Source organism: Chiloscyllium punctatum, chromosome 30, assembly GCF_047496795.1.
Source record: "Chiloscyllium punctatum isolate Juve2018m chromosome 30, sChiPun1.3, whole genome shotgun sequence".
NCBI lineage: Eukaryota > Metazoa > Chordata > Chondrichthyes > Orectolobiformes > Hemiscylliidae > Chiloscyllium > Chiloscyllium punctatum.
Window position 1 is genome coordinate 49637820 of NC_092768.1, and position 21963 is coordinate 49659782.

At 42.7% G+C, this 21963-nt stretch overlaps 1 long non-coding RNA gene across 1 annotated transcript in view; it reads right to left on the minus strand.

The window, feature by feature from the left end:
* Window positions 1–18633, minus strand: part of LOC140455490 (uncharacterized) — a 37081-nt gene extending 18448 nt beyond the window's left edge. The window contains exon 1 of the long non-coding RNA XR_011952879.1: window positions 18599–18633. This is a non-coding gene — a long non-coding RNA (uncharacterized lncRNA). The remainder of the gene's footprint in view (window positions 1–18598) is intronic.
* Window positions 18634–21963: the final 3330 nt, after the last annotated feature.

Genomic DNA, 21963 nt, shown 5'->3' on the forward strand with positions numbered 1-21963 from the left:
TAAAACAGGAAATAGAAACATGATTTATTTCTAATTCCCTCAACCCATCTGTTGAAGGTGTGGACTCTTTGTTCTTTCTTACTTATACTTTCACGGCGTCTGGGTGTCGCTGCTTAGGCCAGCATTTCTTGCCTATCTGTTACTGTCCTGGAGAAGGCGATGGCAATGAGCTGCCTTCTTGAAATGCTGCAGCCCTTGTTGTGTAGGGATATCCATGATGCTGTTTTGGTGTGAGTTACAGGATTTTGACCCAGAGACACTGAAGGAACAACGAGATATTTCCAAGTCAGGATGATGTGTGGCTGTTCTCATCCACAGAATTGAGAATATTGTATCAGAGTCTTGACTTACAGTCATACATCATACAAACATACCCTTTAGTCCAACAAGGGTTAGCACTGCTGCCTCACAGCGCCAGGGACCCAGGTTCGATTCCAGCCTTAGGCAACAATCTGTGTGAAGTTTGCACAATCTCCCCGTGTCTGCATGGGTTTCGTCCAGGTGCTCCAGTTTTCTCCCACAATCCAAACATGTGCAGGTCAGGTGAATTGGCCATGCTAACTTGCTCATACTGTTCAGGTATGTGTAGGTTAGTTGCATTAGTCAGGGGAAATGTAGAGTAATAGAGTAGGGGAATGGGTCTGTGTGGGTTATTCTTCGGAGGATCAGTGTGGACTTGTTGAACCAAATGGTCTGTTTCCACACTGTAGGGATTCTGAGGTCCATGCTGACCAAGTCTCCCAAACTAAACTAGTCCCTCGAGCCTGTGTTGGCTGATTCCCCTCTAAACCTTTCCTAATTGTGTGCCTATCCAGATGTCTTTTAAATGTTGCAACTGTACCTGCATCGACCACTTCTTCTGACAGTTCATTCACAGACAAACCACACTCTGCATGAAAAAGCTGCCCCTGAGGTCACTTTAAAACTTTTCTCCTCTCACCTTAAAAATATGTCCCACAGTTCTGAAGCCTTCCATGCCCCTTCCTCTGGGGAAAGGATCTTTGTTATTTACCTTATCTCCACTTGTTATGATTTTATAAACTCCTGTAAGGTCACCCCTCAACCTCCTACCCTCCATTGTAAAATGATTACCTAATCTGTCCTTTTAACTCAAATTCCCTCATCCTGCCAACATCCACGGTGGCTCAGTGGTTAGCACTGATGCTTCGCAGCCCTAGGGTTCCAGGTTCGATTCTAGCCTTCGGCGACTGTCTGTGTGGAGTTTGCACATTCTCCCCATGTCTGCGTGGGTTTCCTCTGGGTGCTCTGGTTTCCTCCCAAAGTCACAAAGATGTGCAGGTCAGGTGGATTGGCCATGCTAAATTGCCCGTATTGTTAGGTGCATTAGTCAGAGGGAAATGGGTCTGGGTGGGTTACTCTTTGGAGGAACAGTGTGGACTTGTTGAGCTGAAGGGCCTGTTTCCACACTGTAGGGAATCTAATCCTGGTAAATCTTTTATGAACCCACTCTGATAATATCATTCTACAGCAGGGCAACCTGAACTCCATGCAGTCCTTCAAATGTAGCCTCACCATCATCCTGTGCAAACTCAACATGACGTTCAACTCCTATACCCAATGGTCTGCACAATAAAGGCAAGCATACTAAATGCTTTCTTAACCACCTGTCCATCTGTCATTCAGATTTCAAACAAATATGTACCCGAATCCCTGTCTGTCTGTGTAACAACACAGGGCCCTACCATGAACCATTTAAGTCTTGCTCATTTGTTTTACCAAAGTGTAATATCTGACATATATCCAAATTAAACTCCATCTGCCACTCCTCATGCATGCCATTGGCCCACTTGTTCAAAATGTCTTTGCAAGCCTGATGTGGAGATGCCATTGTTGGACTGAGGTGGACAAAGTCAGAAGTCACACAAAACCAGGTTACAGTCCAACAGGTTTGTTTCAAATTACAAACTTTCACAGTGCTGCTCCTTCGTCAGGTGATGTCACCTGGTTTTGTGTGACTTCTGTTTTCATAATCCTAGATTACCTTCTTCACTGTCCACTGTACCACCACTTTTGGTGTCCACTTACAAACCATGTCTCTGAAATTCTCATTTAAAATGTTTATATGAATGTGTTTATATAAATGACAAACAAATGTGCACCCAGCACGGATCCCTGCCTAACATTGCTGATCATACGCATCCCGTCTGAACAACAATCCTCAATCACCACCTTTTGTCTCTTAATGTCAAGGCAGTTTTGTATCCAAGTGGCAAGATCTCCCTGAATCCCATATGATCTAAGTTTATGAGTTAGTCTACCAAGTCGAACCTTGTCAAAAGCTTTGCGAATGTTCATGTAGATGACATCTACCACTCTGCCATCATCAATCTTTTTGATTAGGTCCTCAAAAAACTCAATCAAGTCTGTGAGACATGATTTCCCACATGCAAAACCATCCTGATTCATCAATTATCAGCCCTTGCCACTCCAAATGCATATAAATACTATCTCTCAGAATCCGCTCCAACAACTTTGATATCATTGATATCAGGCCCACAGAATTATAGTTCCCATGCTTCTCCTTACAGACTTTCTGAAACAAGGGCACAATAGTGGCCACTCTCCAGGCCTCTGGCACCTCACATATGATTGTGGATCATACAAATATCTGTGTGGTGTCCGCAAATTCTTCCCTAACTTCTCACAACATCCTGGGATACACACGATCAGGTCCTAGAGATTATCTACATTTTATGTTTTTTGAAACCTCCTGAACTTCCTCTTTTGTAATGTGGACTATTTTCAAGACATGAATATTTATTTCCCTGAGTTCCCTAGCTTCTATTTCTTTTTCCATCGTAAAAACTGATGTGAAAAATTCATTTAGTATGTATTTGTGGAATCTCTTTGGATTATCCTTAACTTTACCTGCCAAAACTATCTGATATCCCATTTTGTCCTCCTGATTTCTTCTTAAGAATGCCCCTGCACCCCTTATACTCTTCAAGACCTTCACTTGGTCCCAACTCTATACCTAATGTATGACTCCTTCTTATTTTTGACCAGAGACTCAATATTTTCATTCATCCATTATTCCTTAAGCCTTACCGTTTTCTCTCATGGACTATAATGCCTCTGAACTCTTGTTATATCACTTCTGAGAGTCTTCAACTGACAAAGGAGCAGCACTCTGAAAGACTGTGATTTTAAATAAATCTGTTCGACTAAAACCTGATGTCGTGTGACTGCTGACTTAATTCAATAATATCTTGAAAATGGCGATCAGGAGCATTACATGCTCGACATGTGACATCTGACAACTTCAGGAAAGTTCAACTGTTCCTGAAGGCTTCATTTGCAGGAAGTGTGTACAGCTGCAGCTCTTAACACATTGCTTAGATAGACCGGAGCAGGAGATGGTCACAGTTAGAAACATGCAGGAAGCCGAAAGGATCGTAGACAGGGCTTCAGCAGGTGACCATACCTAAGATTGTGGCACACAGATTGATGATAGTCACAAGGGGCAAGCAGTGCAGGAGCCTTTTGTGGCTCTCCCCCTCCCAACATGTAGACCAGTTTAGGTACTGTTCGAGGACACAGCTTATTACAGCATGGCAACAGCAGTAGCCAGAACAGTGGCACCACAAACGGCTCTGATGTACAGCAGGGTGAATTGAAACGCAGGCAAGCAGTAGCAGTTGAGGACTCAATAGTTAGAGGCAGAGACAAGTGTTTCTGTGGCTGCAAATGAGACTCCAGGATGGTGTGTTGCCTCCCTGGTGCCAGGGTCATGGATGTCTCCTTTCATGCTCAGGATATACTGAAGGGGAAGAGAAACAGCCAAAGGTCGTGGTACACATTTGTAGCAATGAAATTGGAAGGACGTCCAGCAAGGAGAGTTTGGGGAGCTAGGCTGCAAATTCAAAAGCACGACTGTAATCTTGGGATTACTCCTCGAGTCATGTGGTTTAGATTCCTTACAACGTGGAAACAAGCCCTTCGACCCAACCAGTCCACACTGACCCTCCGAAGAGTAACCCACCCAGACCCATTTCCCTCTGACTAATGCACCTAACACTGTGGAAATCTAGCATGGCCAATTCACCTGACCGGCACGTCTTTGGACTGTGGGAGGAAACCGGAGCACCCAGAGAAAGCCCACGCAGACACGGGGAGAATGTGCAAACTCCAGACAGACAGTTGCCCGAGGCTGGAATCAAACCTGGGCCCCTGGTGCCGTGACGCAGCAGTGCTAACCACCGAGCCACAGCAGTACTGACGCAAGAAATAGCAAGATAGTACAGCTTGACATCTGGTGAAACAGCTGGTGCTGGGGGAAGGGTTTCAGATTTTTGGATCATGAGGACCTCTTCCAAGCCAGGTTGGACCTGGACAAAAGTGATGTATAGTTAACTGCATGTTAACTGGAAAGGCAACAATATCCTGGTGGGAAGGTTTCCTCCTGCAACTTGGTGGATCTAAACTAATAAATCAGGGGGCTGGGAAACAAAGCAGCAGGTCAGAAAGTAAGCAGAAGTTGGAGGTTAATAGGATAAACAGGCAGAGTCAGTCTAGTGATCACGGTAAGGAAAGGAATCATAAAAGATCAAACCACGAATTGAAAGTTGGAGTAAATGATAGAGATGAGGCTCAGTATTATCAGGAATTCATACAAAAGGATGGAGAATGTGGAAAGCACAGTGCACAGGAAATCATGAAAAGAGAAAGACAAGTCAGTAGAAACTTTTAAAGGAAAATAGTACTGAAATGCATACAGTATTCAGAATAAAGTTAAGGTTAATGAGCTGAGGCACAAATAGAGACAAATGGGTATGACTTCTTGGGATTACGGGCTCCTGAACAGTACTGCCGAAAAACGCATAGTATAAACCAGGAAGTAATGAGGGCATCTGAGAAGGGCACAAGGACAATTAATGCTGATTTGAACATGCATATTGACTTGATTAATCAACTTGGCAACGGTAGCTTTGAAGAAAGGTTCATAGACTGTATGAGGGATTGTTTCATGGAGCCACATGTCATGTATCCAACCAGAGAACTGGCTACTTTCGACTTGGTGTCATGTAATGAGGAAGAATTGTAGTTTAGATTCTTCTTGGAAGGAGTGACCACAACATGCTAGAGTTTTAAATTTGCTTTGAAACAGTGACGACAGAGTTGCATAAGAGAATTTTTCTATTGGGGAATGGTAATTATGCAGGCCGGAGGAAGGAGGTGGCTCAAGTGGACTGGTCAAAAACATTAAAGAGCAGGACAGTTGAAGAACAGTGGCAAATGCTTAGGCATATATTAAATACCCTCAATTTTATATTTGTGAGAGGAAGAGCAATTATAAAAATGTGCAAAATAATCCATAGCTTAACAAGGAAATCAAGGACAACACAAAGACAAAAATTAGGATATATAACGGCAAAAAGCTAGTAGCACACTGGAAGGTTATCTGAACTTTAAACTTCGAAAAGAATTACTAATAACAAAATCAAAATCATGAAAATAAATGAAGAAGGAAAACCAGCGGAAAACATTAGCGTTTTATAAATATATAAAAAGGAAGAGAATCGTGAAACTAAATGTTTGCCCTGTAGAGAATGAAAATGGCAATGTCATAATGAGAAATTCAGAAATGGCAGAGGCACTGAACCACTATTTTGTCTCTGTTTTCACAGTCGAAGATAATAACCTCTTCCCAAAAGCAGCAGTGACAATTGAGGAATTTGGTGAAATTGCTGTATCGAGGGAGGTGATATGAAGCAAACTGATGGGATTAAAGTCCCTGGAGCCTCATGGCCCACACCATAGGGTGTTAAAGGAGGTGGCAGCAAAGAGATTGGATGCATTAGTTATGATATTCCAAATTCCCTGGATTCTGCAAAGTTACCAATGCATTGGAAACACTGTAATGTGACACCCTTATTCAAGAAAGGAGATAGGCAAAAACGGGGAAACTACAGACCAGTTTGACTTTGTAGCGGGGAAGTTCCTGCAGCCATTTGTAAAGGAGGAGATAGTTGAACATTTGGAAAAACAAAGCTCAATTCACCAGTGATTGCATGGTTTCATGAAGGGCAGTTCATTGTGTTGATTTAGGAAGTCTGCGTCAGGGGATGGGGTCATGCCTCATTGAGCTATTCGAATTATTTGAGGAGGAAATGAGTGTTAGTCAAGGGACATTTGGTGAACATGATCTATTTGGATTTCCACAAGGCCTTTGACAAGGTGCTGCAGCTGCGGTTGCAAAATAAGATAAGAGCTCATGATTTTCAGTACAAGGTACTGGCATTGACAAAGGAATGGCTGACTGGCAGAAGGCAGCCATAGTGATATAAAGTGGTCTTTTTCAGGGTGGCAGTCTGTGACTAGTGGAGTTCCACAGGGGTCCTATTGGGTCTACACATATTCACATTATACATTCACAATCTAGACAAAGGAACTGAGGACATTGTTGCTCACTTTTGTGAATGACAGACAGGTAGGTGGAGATGTTGACAAAGCAGATAGACTGAGGAAGGACTTGGACAGGCAAAGAGACTGGGCGAAGAAGTGGCAGAGGAATTACCAGGTGGGAAATGTGAGGTAATGCATTTTGATCAGCAGAATACAGGCATAGACTATTTTTTAAATGGACAAAGGGCTCAGAAATCTGAAATACAAAGACATCTTGGAAATAACTGCCTTGGCATCATGGTAGCCCACAAACCCACCAATATACTAAAACAGCAGCTAATGAACTTGAATGACCCTGCAAGACAACAAGCAAAACTAATGTAATTTACAAAATACAATGCAAGGACTGTAACAAACACTACATTGGACAAACAGGCAGAAAACTAGCCACCAGGATACATGAACACCAACTAGCCACAAAAAGACATGACCCTCTCTCACTAGTATCCTTACATAAGGATGAAGAAGGACACCACTCAGACTGGGACAACACATCCATCCTAGGACAAGCCAAACAAAGACATGCACAAAAATGGCTAGAAGCATGGCACTCCAACCGGAACACTATCAACAAACACATTAAGTTAGATCCCATCTACCACCCCCCTGAGAAAAGGAACAGGAAGTGAAATCACCACAGGAAATGGCATCACCAACCCAAAGAAACTCAAACGTATAAATAGAAAGCTGGAATTATCAGCAGTGCTTTGCCTGAGGCCCACTGAAGATGTTACCTCATAGGGTGACGAAATGTCTGGAAATGGACCTTTCAGCTCAGTGCGCAAACCCACATCCGAAATACAAAGGTATTTGGGAGTCCTAATTACGATTCTGTTGAGGTTAATATGCAGGTTCAGTTGGTGGCTTGGAATTGAGATAAGGTGGAATTTCTTCAGCCAGAGGGCGGTTAATCTACAGAACTCATTCCCTCAAAGGGCTGTGGAGGCTAAGTCATTGAGAATATTTAGGACAGAGATAGATAAATTCTTGATTACTAAGGCAATCAATGGTGATGGAGAGAAAGATAGAGAATGCTGATGAGAAATATACCAGCCATAATCAAATGGCGAGCAGACTCAATGGTCTGAATGCATTCATTCTGCTGCCATATCTTTTGGTCTTGGTGATGGTTAGACTCACTCTTTTGGATATGGTTGTTGTCTGGCACTTGGACAATGCAAATGTTATATGCCACATGTCAACGCAAGGCTGAATATTGTCCAGGTCTTGCAAAATTTGGTCATGGACTGCTTCAATATCTGACGAGTTGCAAGCGATGCTGAACTTTGTGCAAATTTCAGTGAACCTCCTCAGTCACATCTGACAAATATTTGAGAGTTTTTCAAAGAGGTAACCAAGAGGATAGATAAGGGTAGGGCAGTGGATGTTGTCTATTTGAACCTCAGTATAGCCTTTGACAAGGTCCCGCACAGCAGGCTCGTCATGAAGGTTAGGTCGCATGGGATCCAGTGAGAGCTTGATAATTGGATTCAAAATTGGTTCGATTATAGGAAGCAGAGGGAGATAGTTGATGTTTGTTTCTCGGACTGGAGTCCGGTGACTCGTGGTGTGCCACAGGGGTCGGTACTGGGACCATTATTTGTTGTTTATAAATGATCTGGAGAGAAATGTACAAGGCATGATTAGACCATTAGACATAGGAGTGGAAGTAAGGCCATTCGGCCCATCGAGTCCACTCCGCCATTCAATCATGGCTGATGGGCATTTCAACTCTGCTTACCCGCATTCTCCCCATAGCCCTTAATTCCTCGAGACAACAAGCATCTATCAATCTCTGCCTTGAAGACATTTAGCGTCCTGGCCTCCACTGCATTCTGCGGCAATGAATTCCACAGGCCCACCACTCTCTGGCTGAAGAAATGTCTCCGCATTTCTGTTCTGAATTTACCCCCTCTAATTCTAAGGCTGTGGCCAACGGTCCTAGTCTCCTCACCTAACGGAAACAATTTCCTAGCGTCCACCCTTTCCAAGCCATGTATTATCTTGTACATCTCTATTAAGTCTCCCCTTAATCTTCTAAACTCCACTGAATACAATCCCAGGATCCTCAACCGTTCCTCATATGTTAGACCTACCATTCCAGGGATCATCCGTGTGAATCTCCGCTGGACACGTTCCAGTGCCAGTATGTCCTTCCTGAGGTGTGGGGACCAAAACTGGACACAGTACTCCAAATGGGACCTAACCAGAGCTTTATAAAGTCTCAGTAGCACATCGCTGCTTTTATATTCCAACCCTCTTGAGATAAGTGACAACATTGCATTCGCTTTCTTAATCACGGACTCAACCTGCATGTTGACCTTTAGAGAATCCTCGACTAGCACTCCCAGATCCCTTTGTACTTTGGCTTTACAAATTTTCTCACCGTTTAGAAAGTAGTCTGTGCTTTTATTCTTTTCGCTAAACCTCGCATTTGTTCACGTTGAATTCCATCAGCCATTTCCTGGACCACTCTCCCAAACTGTCTAGATCCTTCTGTAGCCTCCCCACTTCCTCAGTACTACCTGCCTGTCCACCTAACTTCGTATCATCTGCAAACCTCGCTAGAATGGCCCCAGTCCCTTCATCCAGATCATTCATATATAATGCGAACAGCTATGGCCCAACACTGAACCCTGCGGGACACCGCTTGTCACCGGCTGCCATTCCGAAAAAGAACCTTTTATCCCAACTCTCTGCCTTCTGTCAGACAGCCAATCCTCAATCCATCCCAGTAGCTCACCTCGAACACCATGGGCCCTCACCTTGCTCAGCAGCCTCCCGTGTGGCACCTTATCAAAGGCCTTTTGGAAGTCTAGATAGACTACATCCACTGGGTTTCCCTGGTCTAACCTACTTGTCACCTCTTCAAAGAATACCAACAGGTTTGTCAGGCATGACCTCCCCTTACTAAATCCATGAGTTAATGAGTTTGAAGACGATACATAATTAGGAGGAATCATTGATGGTGAAGAAGGTTATCGAAAATTATAGAGGGATCTTGATCAGATGGAGAAGTGGGCTGAGAGTTGGAAAATAGAACTCAGTACAGAGAAACATAAAGTGTTGCACTTTGGAAAGTCATACCAAGGTCGGACTAATACAGTAAATGATAAGGTCCTGAGGAGTGTTGTGAACCTAAGAATATATAGTTCATTGAAAGTGGTGTCACAGGTAGGCAGAGTGTTGAAGAGGCATTTAGTATGCTGGCCTTCATCAGTTGAGGTACTGAGTACAGGAGTTGGGACATCATGTTACAGTTCTATAAGTTGTTGGTGAGGCCACACTTGGAGTACTGCATACAGTTTTGGTCACCCTGTTATCAGAAAGACATAGTTAAATTGGAAAGAGACTTACAAGGCCAGGATTATAGGGTATGAAAGAGAGAGGTTGGCAAAGATAGGCCTTTATTCCTTGGAATGTAAGAGAATGATAGGTTTATACATCTTATTGAGGTGTATAAAATCATGAGGAGCGTTGATAGGATGAATGCAGGTAGTGTTTTTCCCAGATATGGGAAGTTGAAAACAAGCGGGCATAGGTTTAAGGTGATAGGGAAAAGATTTAAGAAGGACCTGAGGGGCAACTTGTTCACACAGAGGGTGGTGCGTTTAGGAAATGGGCTGCCAGAAAAAAAAAGTGGTTGAGGCAGGTACAATAGCAACATTTAAAAAGCATGTGGATAGGTACATGGATGGGAAGGGTTTAGAGGGATAAGGACCAAATGCGGGCAATTGGAACATGCTCAGTGGACACTATGGTCAGCCTGCACCAGTTTGGGCCAAAAGGCCTGTTCCCCTGCTGTAATACTCCATGACTGTATGCTGATTATAGAGTAAGGGGATGCTGAGGGGCAAACACCGCGGTATGGCATTTGAATTGTTATGATGATGGACCAACAATGTTGACTCAATGAAATCTCATGGCTTCAGGGCAAACAAGTTCAAGGAAAACCACTACTCCCTTGCAACTGATGAATCAGTATTTCACCATATTTATTATCACTTAGGATGTAGGTGCTAGACAGATCCCAAAACTGATTGTCCAAAAGATGCTGTCAGCAATCAGCAGAGGCACTGTATTCCACCACAATCGCACAGCCCTCATTCCATGATCATCATCAAGCCGGTGAAAAGACATCAGCCAGGACCTTATTCAATGGCAGAGCAGGGTTGACTGCCAAACGGGCTTTTTTAGCACCTGGGGCTTGTTCACCTTTGAAACTGAGGATGCATAGAGTCTAACAGTAGTTTGTGTAGATTAGTTGGTGTAAATAATTGAAAGGTTTTATCTTTTCTGTAGATTACTATTTTAATTGCTGACAAGTACTGTTCAATCATTGTTAAATATTCTAAGAAACGGAAGCAAGAGTAGGCCAACTGGCCCTTCGAGCTTGGTCCGCCATTCAATAAGGTCATGTCTGATCTTTTCATGGCCTCAGCTACACTTACCTACCCTCTCACTAGAACCTTTAATTCCTTGACTGTTCAAAAAATTATCTATCTTAGGTTTAAAAACATTTACTGAGGAAGCCTCAACTAGTTCACTGGGCAGGGAATTCCATTAATTTACAAACCTCTGCATGAAGAAGTTCCTTCTCAATTCAACCCTAAATCTGCTTGCCTTCATTTTGAGACCATGCCCTCTTGTCCTAGTTTCTCCAGCCAGTCGAAAATCCTCTCAACTTTTATCCTATCTTTCCCCTTCATAGTTTTACACGTTTCTATAAGATACCCCCTCAGTCTTCTGAATTCCAATGAATATAATCCTAGTCTACTCAGTCTCTCCTCAAAAGCCAACCTGCTCAACTCCAGAATCAATCCAGTGAACCTCTTCTGCGCCTGTTCTAATGCCAGTAATCCTTTCTCAAGTAAGGAGGCCAAAATTGCATGCAGTACTCAAGATGTGACCTCACCAGCACCCTATACAGCTGCAACATTATCTCTCTGCTTTTAAACTCAATTCCTTTAGCAATGAAGGACAAAATTCCACTAGCCTTCCGAATTATCTGTTGCGCCTGCAGACCAACCCTCTGTGATTCATGCACAAGGCCACCTAAGTCCCTCCGCACTGTAGAATGCTACAATTTTTTAGCATTCAAGTAATAGTCTTTTTTACAGTTATGTCAACCAAAATGGATAACAAATCTTCACATTTATTAACATTGTACTCCATCTGCCAGACGTTTGCCGACTCACTTAAACTATCTCTGTGCCTTTACAAAGTTTCACAGTACTCTGCACACTTTGCTCTGCCACTCATCTTAGTGTCATCCACAAACTTTGATACACTACACATGTTCCCAACTCCAAATCATCTACACAAATTGCGAACAATTGCAGTCCCAACACTGATCCCTGAGTCTTTGATTGCCAATCAGAAAAGCACTAATTTATTCACACTCTTTGCTTCCTGTTAGTTAACCAATCCTCTATCCATTGAATACATTGCCTGTAATGCCATGCATCTTTATCATATGCAGCAGTCTTTTGTGTGGCACCGTGTTGAATTCCTTTTGGAAATCTACACATACCACATCTACTAGGTCTCTGTTGTCCACTACACTCGTAATGTCTTCACAGAATTCCAGGAGATTATTTAAGCATGACCTGCCCTTCATGAACTTATGCGGCGTCTGCCCAATGGGACAATTTCTAACCAGATGTTTTGCTATTTCTCTCTTGACAACATTTCTCGACCATTTCTCTCTCTCGACCATTTTCCCCACTACATATGATAAGCTAACTAGTCTATAATTGCCTATCTTTTGTCTACCTCCTTTTTTTAAACAGTGGCGTCACATTTGTTGTTTTCTAATCTGATGGAACTTCCCCAAAGTCCAGTGAATCTTGAAAAGTTACCACCAATGCATTTGCCATTTCTCCCGCCATCTCTTTTAGTACCCTGGGATGCATTCCATCTGGGCTAGAAGACTTGTCTACCCTTAGCTCCATAAGCTTGCCCAACACTGCCTCTTCCATAATAATGATTGTTTCCTCACCTGCCTTTGTCTCTTTGTCAATTACTGGAATGTTATTCGTGTCTTCCACTGTGAAGACCGACACAAAATTCCTGTTTAATGCCTCGGCCATTTACTCATACCCCATTACTAAATCCTCCTTCTCATCCTCTAAAGGATCAATGTTTACTTTAGCTACTCTTTCTCATTTTGTATATATTTATAGAAACTTTTGCTATCTGTCTTTATAATCTACCTTTCTTTTCTTTACAGCTGTTATTGTGGCTTTCTATTGACCTTTCAAGCTTTCCCAATCAGTTTCCCACAGATCTTGGCCACTTTGTATGCTTTCTGTTTCAATTAGATAGCCTCTCTTTTTGTCTGAGACATTCATGGTACAATACTCCGCTTCCAACAGTCCTTCCTTCCTTCCTTTTCACTGGTATATACTTTTGCCAAGCATTTTGAAAAATAGCTTTGGAAGTCCTCCATTGTTCGTCAACTGTCCCACTATAAAGTCTTTGCTTCCGGTCTACTTTAGCCAACTCCTCCCTCATATTCTTAGAACGTAGAACAGTATGGAATAGTACAGGCCCTTGGACCCTTAATGTTGTGCTGATTTTTTTATCCTACTCTAAGATCAAAGTAACCCACACACCCTTCATTTTAATATCATCCATGTGCCTATTCAAGAGTCGCTTAAATGTCCCTAATGTATCTGACTCTACAACCACTGCTGGCACACACCCATTACTCTCTATGAAAAGAACCTACCTCTAACATCTCCCCAAAACCTTCCTCCAATCACCTTAAAATTATGCCCCCTTATTATAGCCAATTCCGCCCTGGGAAAAGGTCTCTGGTCTCTGGCTATCCACTCTATCTATGCCTCTCATCTTCGTGTACACCTCTGTTAAGTCAGCTCTCATCCTTCTTCATTCCAATGAGAAAAGCCCTAGCCCCCTCAACCTTTCTTCATAAAACATGTCCTCCAGTCCAGGCAGCATCCTAGTAAATCTACTCTGAATCTGAGAATATGTATAGGGTATAAGCAGGTAGAGAAAGAGTTAAGTTCTGACTTTTGTGAAACAAGAGATTCAGCTGAGCATGACTCAGATCAGATAAGAATTTACAGTTAACAATGGGATGCTGGAGGCAAGGGTGATGGGTTAACAAGTTAGAAGTGCAGTCATTACGTACAGCCATTTAACAATGTTGAAAGCATTCAGTATGCAAGGTCAGCTAACAAGAGGAAAAGTATCCATTGTATGAAGCCAGCTAAGGTTAAGAACATTCATGGTGTAACATCAGATGACTTAATCTTTGCTATTGACCCTCGTTGATTGTAACGTCACCCAATCAATATGTATGTTGCCTTATTTGGATGCTGTAAAATGTAAAATGACTATATAATTTATTAAGAAACTGCTCTTCCTGAGAAGACCGAGAACTCATGTCTCTGTGCACGTGGGTGATTGTTCTCTCTCCCTCCTGGGCCCAGAATAAAGATGAAGGAGGTAAAGCCATACTGTGATTCTGAGCATTTTGCTTCTACTGAAGAGGGGAATGGGATGACAAATCCTTTCCAAAGCTTCCACATCCCTCCTATAACGCGTTGACCAGAACTGTACAAAATATGCCAAATGCAGCCGCAGCAGAGTTTTGTACAGCTGCACCATGACCTTGTGGCACCGAAACTCAATTCCTCTACCAATAAAAGCTAACACACCAGAGCCTTCTTAACAACCCTATCAATCTAGGTGGCAACTTTCAGAGATCTACGTATATGGACAACGAGATCTCTCTGCTCATCTACATATCACGAATCTTACCATCAGTCCAGTACTCTTTATTCCTGTTGCTCCTTCCAAAGTGAATCTGCTCACACTTCTCTGCATTGAACTCCATTGACCACCTCTCACTTCAGCTCTGCAGCTTATCTATGTCCCTCTGTAACCTGCAACAATCCACAACTCCATTGACCTTAGTGTCATTTAAAAATTTACTAAGCCATCCTTCTACGCCCTCATTTAGGTCATTGAGAGCAATGACAAACAGCTGTGGCCCCAAAACTGATCCTTGCATTATACAACTAGTAAGTGAACAGGTTGAATATTTCCCATCAACTAACACCCTCTGTCTTCTTTCAGCTAGCCAATTTCTGATCCAAACCATTAAATCACCCTCAATCTCATGCATCCATATTTTGTGCAATAGCCTACCACAGGGAACTTTATCAAATGCCTTACTGAAATCCATATACACCACATCAACAGCTTTAACCTCTTCCGATGCTTGGTCACCTTCTCAAAAAACTCAATAAGATTTGTGAGGCATGACCTACCCTTCACTAAACTGTGTTGACTATCCCTGATCAACTTATTCCTCTCAAGATGATAGCGTTTGGTATGCTTTCCTTTATTGGTCAGAGTATTGAGTACAGGAGTTGGGAGGTCACATTGCGGCTGTACAGGACATTAGTTAGGCCACTGTTGGAATATTGCGCACAGTTCTGGTCTCCTTCCAAAGGAAAGATGTTGTGAAACTTGAAAGGGTTCAGAAAAGATTTCCAAGAATGTTGCCAGGGTTGGAGGATTTGAGCTGCAGCGAGAGGCTGAACAGACTGGGGCTGTTTTCCCTGGAGCATCAGAGGCTGAGGGGTGACCTTATAGAGGTTTACAAAATTATGAGGGGCATGGATATGATAAATAGACAAAGTCTTTTCCCTGGGATTGGGGAGTCCAGAACTAGAGGACATAGGTTTCGGGTGAGAGGGGAAAGATATAAAAGAGACCTAAGAGGCAACTTTTTCATGCAGTGTATGGAATGAGCTGCCAGAGGATGTGGTAGAGGCTGGTACAATTGCGACATTTAAGAGGCATTTGGATGGGCATATGAATAGGAAGGGTTTGGAGGGATATGGGCCAGGTGCTGGCAGGTGGGACTAGATTGGGTTGGGATATCTGGTCGGTGTGGACAGGTTGGACCGAAAGGTCTGTTTCCATGCTGTATGTCCCTATGACTCTATGACTCTATGATTATAAATCCTATCTCTGATAACATTTTCCAACACTTTACCCACAACTGAAATGAGTCTCACTAGTCTACAATTTCCAGGGTTGTCTCTACTCCCCTTCTTGAACAAGGAGACAACATTTACTACCCTCTAGTCTTCCGACACTATTCCTGTAGACAATGACGACATAAAGATCAAAGCCAAAAGCTCTGCGATCTCATCCCTGGTTTTCCAGAGAATCTTAGGATAAATGCCATCCAGCACAGCATACTTATTTATGTTCATACTCCCAGATTTGTTAACACCTCTTGCTTGCGAAAATTAATCCTGTCTAGACTAGTAGTCTGTATCTCTGTATTCTCCTCGACAACATTATCTTTTTTCAGTGTGAATACTGATGAAAAATATTCATTTAGCACTTCCCCATCTTCTCGGACTCCACGTACAACTTTCCACTGCTATCCTTGATTGGTCGTAATGTTTCCCTAGTCATTCTTTTATTCCTGATATAACTATACAAAGCTTTAGACATTTCCTTGATCCTACCTGCCAATGACTTCTCATGTCCCCTCCCAGCTCTTTAGGTCTTTCCTGGCAAACTTGTAACTCTCAAGCACCCTAACTGAGCCTTCACCTCTCATCCTAACATAAGCCTTCTTCTTCCTCTTGACAAGAGAGATTCAACTTCTTTAGTAAACAACAGCTCCCTCGTTCAACCACTTGCTTCCTGCCTGACAGGTACATACCTATCAAGGACATGCAGTAGCTGTTCCTTGAATAAGCTCCACATTTCAATTGTGCCATCCCCTCCAGTTTCTTTCCCCATCCTATATATCCTAAATCTTGCCTAATTGCAACATTAATGCCTTCCCCCAGCAAGAACTCTTGACCTGTGTTAAATACCTATCCCATTTCAACACTAAAATAAACATAACTTGAATTGTGGTCACTATCACCAAAGTGCTCACCTGCCTCCAAATCTAACACCTGGCTGGGTTCATTACCCAGTACCAAGTCCAATGTGGTCTCACCCCTTGTTGGCCTGTCTAGATACTGTGTCAGGAAACCATCCAACCATTGGACAAAAACTGACCCATCCAAACTACTTGAACTATAGTATTTCCCAGTCAATATTTGGAAAGTTAAAGTCCCCCATAACAATTATCCTGTTACTCTGACTCCTATCCAGAATTATCTTTGCGATCCTTTCCTCTACATCTCTAAAACTTTTCGGAGGCCTATAGAAAATTCCCAACAAGGTAACCTCTCCTCTCCTCTTTCTAACTTCAGCCCATACTACCTCAGTAGATGCGTTGTGGAATCAAGGGTTATGGAAATAAGGCAGGAACAGGATACTGATTGAGGATGATCAGCCATGATCATAATGAATGGTGGTGCAGGCTCGAAGGGCACCTATTGTCTATTGTCTATTGAGTCCTCAAACATCCATTCTGCTACTGTAATACTGTCCTTGACTAAAATTGCCACACCTCGCCTCTTTTACCACCTGTACTGTTCTTACTAAACATCAAAATCCCAGAACCAGCAACAACCTTTCTTGTCGGGCATAAGCCCTTCATCAGGAATCCTTGGATGGCACCTTTGAGGGATCTATGGACGTGGACACCCAGATCCCTCTGTTATTCCAGACGTCCAAGATTCCTGCCTTTAACCCTGCAATCTGCATTCAAATTTGACCTTCCGAAATGGATCACTTTTCCAGGTTGTACTCCATTTGCCACTTCTCAGCCCAGCTCTGCATTCTGTCAATGTCCTGTTGCAATCTACAGCAGCCCTCCACACCATCCACAACTCCACCAGCCTTCATGTCATCGGTAAACTTAGTAACCCACCCTTCCACTTCCTCATCCAAGTCATTTATAAAAATCACAAAGAACAGAGATCCAAGATCAGATCCCTGTGGAACACCGAGCTCCAGGCTGAATACTTGCCATCTACTACCACCCTCTGTCTTCTATGGGCCAGCCAATTCTGTATACTATTGTACTCTTCTTTGTTTAAGCACAGGACCCTGGTAATGGATTTTATCTTCGCACTTTCTATCCGTATTCTAGATTCAACTATACAGTGATTGCTCCTTCCAAAACAATCTCTAACGATGACATCATTAATTATTTCTGTCTTATTACACAGGACCAGATCTTGGACACCTTGCTCCCTCATCAGTTCCACTGCATACTATTCAAGAAAACTATCACGGATACATTCAATGAACTCCTCCTCAAGGCTACCCCGACCGACCTGGTTTGACCAATCGACATGTAGATTAAAATCCCCCACAATAACTGCCCTGTCATTTTTACAGGCCTTAGTTATTTCTTTGTTTACTGCCTGCCCCAATGTGATATTTGTACTTGGTGGCCAACAGACCATGCCTAACAGTGACTTTTTCTTCTTAGAATTTCAAATTTCCACCCAAATGGATTCAGCCTTATTCTCCATAGAACTCATTATCTCACACCACTGCCCTGATGTCATCCTTAAATATCAGAGCTACACCATCTTCCTTACCTTCCTGCCTGTGCTCCGAGTAGTCTAGTACCCCTGGATATTTAACTCCAGTCATGACCATCAGGCAACCCCGTTACCGTAGTGGCTACTACATTACATTCATTTGCACTGATTTGTGCCGTTATCTCACATACCTTGTTACAAATGCTACGTGCATTCATGGAAAGTGCCCTTGTTCTAATTTTTGTGCCGTCTTTATGGATTCTAACATTTCCAATAATAATATTGATTGAGTTATCCTTCCTTTTTTCTTCTTTCGTAGTCTGCCATATAGTTAAACACTCGCTAACCTGCTGCTTACATTTCTGACGTTTACCCCTTCCTTTCCCGCCGTTGCTTTTCGTTTGTTCTAAAGAAATCCTGAAAATGTGAAATTTATGTCGTGTAATGACTTTTCATTGATTACTGAGAATTCTAACCTCTTTTAAAACTCAGCCTGGAAATCAGAGGGAAATGCTTCCAATAAACACACTCAATATCCAACACACAGCTCCAGTCAAACAGTTCAGCACAAAGCACCGAGTAAACAGCTCTCTCAGCTGGATCTTCTCACACAGCATAAGGGACATTTCCACCCCTGATTACCCACAGGATAGTCAGACTGCCTGAAGATTGGTGTGGATATTATGGGATACAATTTGTATAAAAGCTGCTCCTTCACTCACCATCTCCTCACTTGGTTTTCAGTCCCTATAGGAAGTGAACCAGCTCTGGAAGAGGAGACAATGGGCAGAGTGGGTGGACTCTCTGATTGAGGTCTCTCACAGTCAATCCAAATATTTCTGGAGCAACGTGGGTTTCCTGAAACTTGGGAAACTGACCGGGGAAATGGAGGTGACTTTGAGCAGCAGGTTAGGCGGAGATTTAAACTTGTCATTGTCCCATCTGAATAAAACCTCACGTGTTACAGCTGGTGTGTCAGTTCCCCTGGTAAATGTTTCTCAGGTTGCCAGTGTGGGAAAGGCATTCTTCATCCTCGGAGGGTTTCACCACCATAGCCACTCTGCCAATACTCTCCTGGCTGCTGCATATCTTGTTCAGTAAACCTGAACCTATACAAAACTCTACTGACCAGGTCTTAACTGACACGAAAAACCGGTTCACCAAACTTCTCTCCATTCGCTAAACTCCTCTGACTCCTGATCAAGCAGCAGCTCATTTTCAAAATTTTCATTTGTTTCCAAATCCCTCTATTGCCTCGATCCTCCCTGTCAATTCAGCTGTCATGTCTGGAGGTATATTCATTGGAATGTTGTTTTTAACGACTCCTTTATCTGAAGGGCTCAACTCTTCCCAAGTCTAGGCTAAGATTTACCCAATACAGTGGCTGATACTTGAATGTTGCCTATGTTTTCAAATGTCTCCATAATGTCACACTTTCTCCAAATCCCCCTCCTCTGGCATTTCCATGACCTCGTCAAGGGAGAAGAAAAACTTGTGTTTATAGAGATTCCTTCATGACCATCAGATGTTTCATGCCACTTTATTGCCATTGAAGTTGTTTTGAAGTGTGATTGCTGTTCTAATGCATGAAATGTGGCAAACAAAGTGTGCACAAGAAGATCCCATAAATAGAAATGCTATAATGGCCAGGCAATCACTTGTTTATTCGTGGTGATTGAAGTATTGTCATGGTCTGTGCTGAGATTGATAAATTGTAAAGCAGCCAGATCCTGGAAATCATCTGCAGATCGGTCATATCAAAGGAGATTTGACACATGCTGAAATCTGAACCTAGTCAGTGGATGGAGCCTTCTACAAGAACCAGCCCTTTGAGAGGTTTGGCTGTGGGCCTTCTGTTGGGAAGAAGTATGATTAGGTTGCAAGTGTGGTGAGAGCTTCAATTGTTCATGGAGTCTTGTGAACCACTGACTTTTCTTGTAGTTGAAAGGCAGTTCAAGTGTGATGCGTGTGAGGAGTATTGCACTGTCTCATAAGATATCCTAAAATATGAGGCGCATGTTTGCATCAACTTTAACTCAAGAAACAGGACGAAAGAGAACGACAAATCATTCTCACGCTCATCCCACTTCAGCCTCACAGTCATTTAATCTCCGCACACACCAAGGTGAGGAGAAACTGTCCATATACAAGGTGTGCAAGAAATCGTTCCTTAAGTCTTCAATCCTCTGTGAACACCAAAGCAATATTACCGGGGAGAAACCATTCACATGCGAGGTGCATAACAAATCAATCTCACAGCCATTGACCATCAGCTCACACAGATGAATTCACACTAGGGAGAACACGTTCACCTGTGAAGTGTGCAATAAAGCTTTTTCAGATTCATCAACTCTGGATGTACACCAATACATTCACACAAGGGAGAAACGTGTAGAGTGTGCAATTGTTTTTGCAGTCATTGACCCTCAACTGACACCAGTGCGCTCACATCAGGGAGAAACCAAATCACATGCGAAATGTGCTTGAGGTTGTTCTCCATTCTGCCTCCCAATGGGCTCATCAACATGTGCACACTGCTGAGAAACTGTTCAAATGCTATGAGCATGACAAAGGTTTCACAAGTTGCTCAGGCTTCCTGGTCCATCAGAGGATCCACACAAGGGACACACCCTTAAAGTGTGAGCTGTGAGATAAAACTTTTACGATATTTACAAGTTTGCTAATTCATGGGATAATCTACATGGGGGAGAAACCCTTTAAGTGTGAAGTCTGTGATCACACCTTCAGGCAGTCTTCCGCACTTGTGTAACACCAGTGCATTCAAACAGGAGAGAAGCTGTTCACATGTGGAGTGCATTAAAAATCTTGAGGTCATCAGATCTCTGACCTCACAGGATCCACACAGCGGAATAATCCTTCTGGTGTGAGGTTTCCGCTAAAGGTATTGTATGTCTGTGACACTCCTAACCCATGGACGCTGGTGAATTCACATTGGGGAGAGGCTCCTTAATTGTAACGTTTGTGTTAAGGATCTCATCCATTTGTTATGATCTCAGCTGACCTGAATTCTGGACAAGTGTCAGAATGACTTGGATCCTGCTTGAGTTGGTGATGTGAATTATAGACAGATTCTCTTCAGGTAATGGGGGTGTGATGAATACCATGGAGAGTATTTGTACTCTCTGGTCTGGTAAAACAACTATCCTGAGTATGGGGAGGGAGTGGGGGGGTGTCTCAAGAGAACTGGGTTCCCTCATCCCATAATACCTCAATGTAGCAGGGTGTGATATATTCACTTGAAATGAATCTTCGAAGGGTTTAATGTTCTGGGAAGTATCGTCAGTTATTTTCAAATGTTTTGTCATTTTGGTTGATTTAGTATTTGGTGTAAGCTGACATCATTTTGGTTCTCTGTTTTATCAATTTTTCTGAGTTTTATAGAGATTTATAATGTCAATGAATTCACTGTTTAGGTTAAACCAAACTACTTGGCTTGTCAGCATGATGTGTTCCCATTCACTGAACCACTCAGGAAACAGTGATGGTGCTATACCCAATAAGATTGCTAAAAGTCACTGTAAGATGGTCTGGTTTCTCCACCAGGAGATTCCTCCACTCTTATCACATGCAATCAGAATATCAGGAGGATTTAGAGGTTGAAAGTCAACTTGCTGACTTTGACAGACATCACCATAAATTCCTAAGTGAGCCTCAAACCCAGAGATTCTGACTTTGAGGCAGGGAAACTACCTACTGTGCCACTACATCTGGTTTCTCCATCAATAGTTGTATAATTTCCAGTTCATTGGAAGCATAATGTATTCCGAGGAAGAAAAGATGTGCAGTTATGTATCAACTGTATCAAATAGAATAGCCTTTATTTTGGCATGTACTTGAATGAGTGCAGTGAAAAGTTGTAATGTCACCTCTCAGACATCCTAAAAGACAACCTAAATTAATCTAGTCTCATTTGCCTGCATTTGGCCCATATCCCCTGAAACTTTTCATACTCCCATGTCCATCCAGGTGCCTTTTCAAAGTTGTAATTGGACCAGTCTAACACTATACACCAGGTACATTGATGACATTTTCTTCCACTGGACCCATGGCAAGGAGTCACTGATAA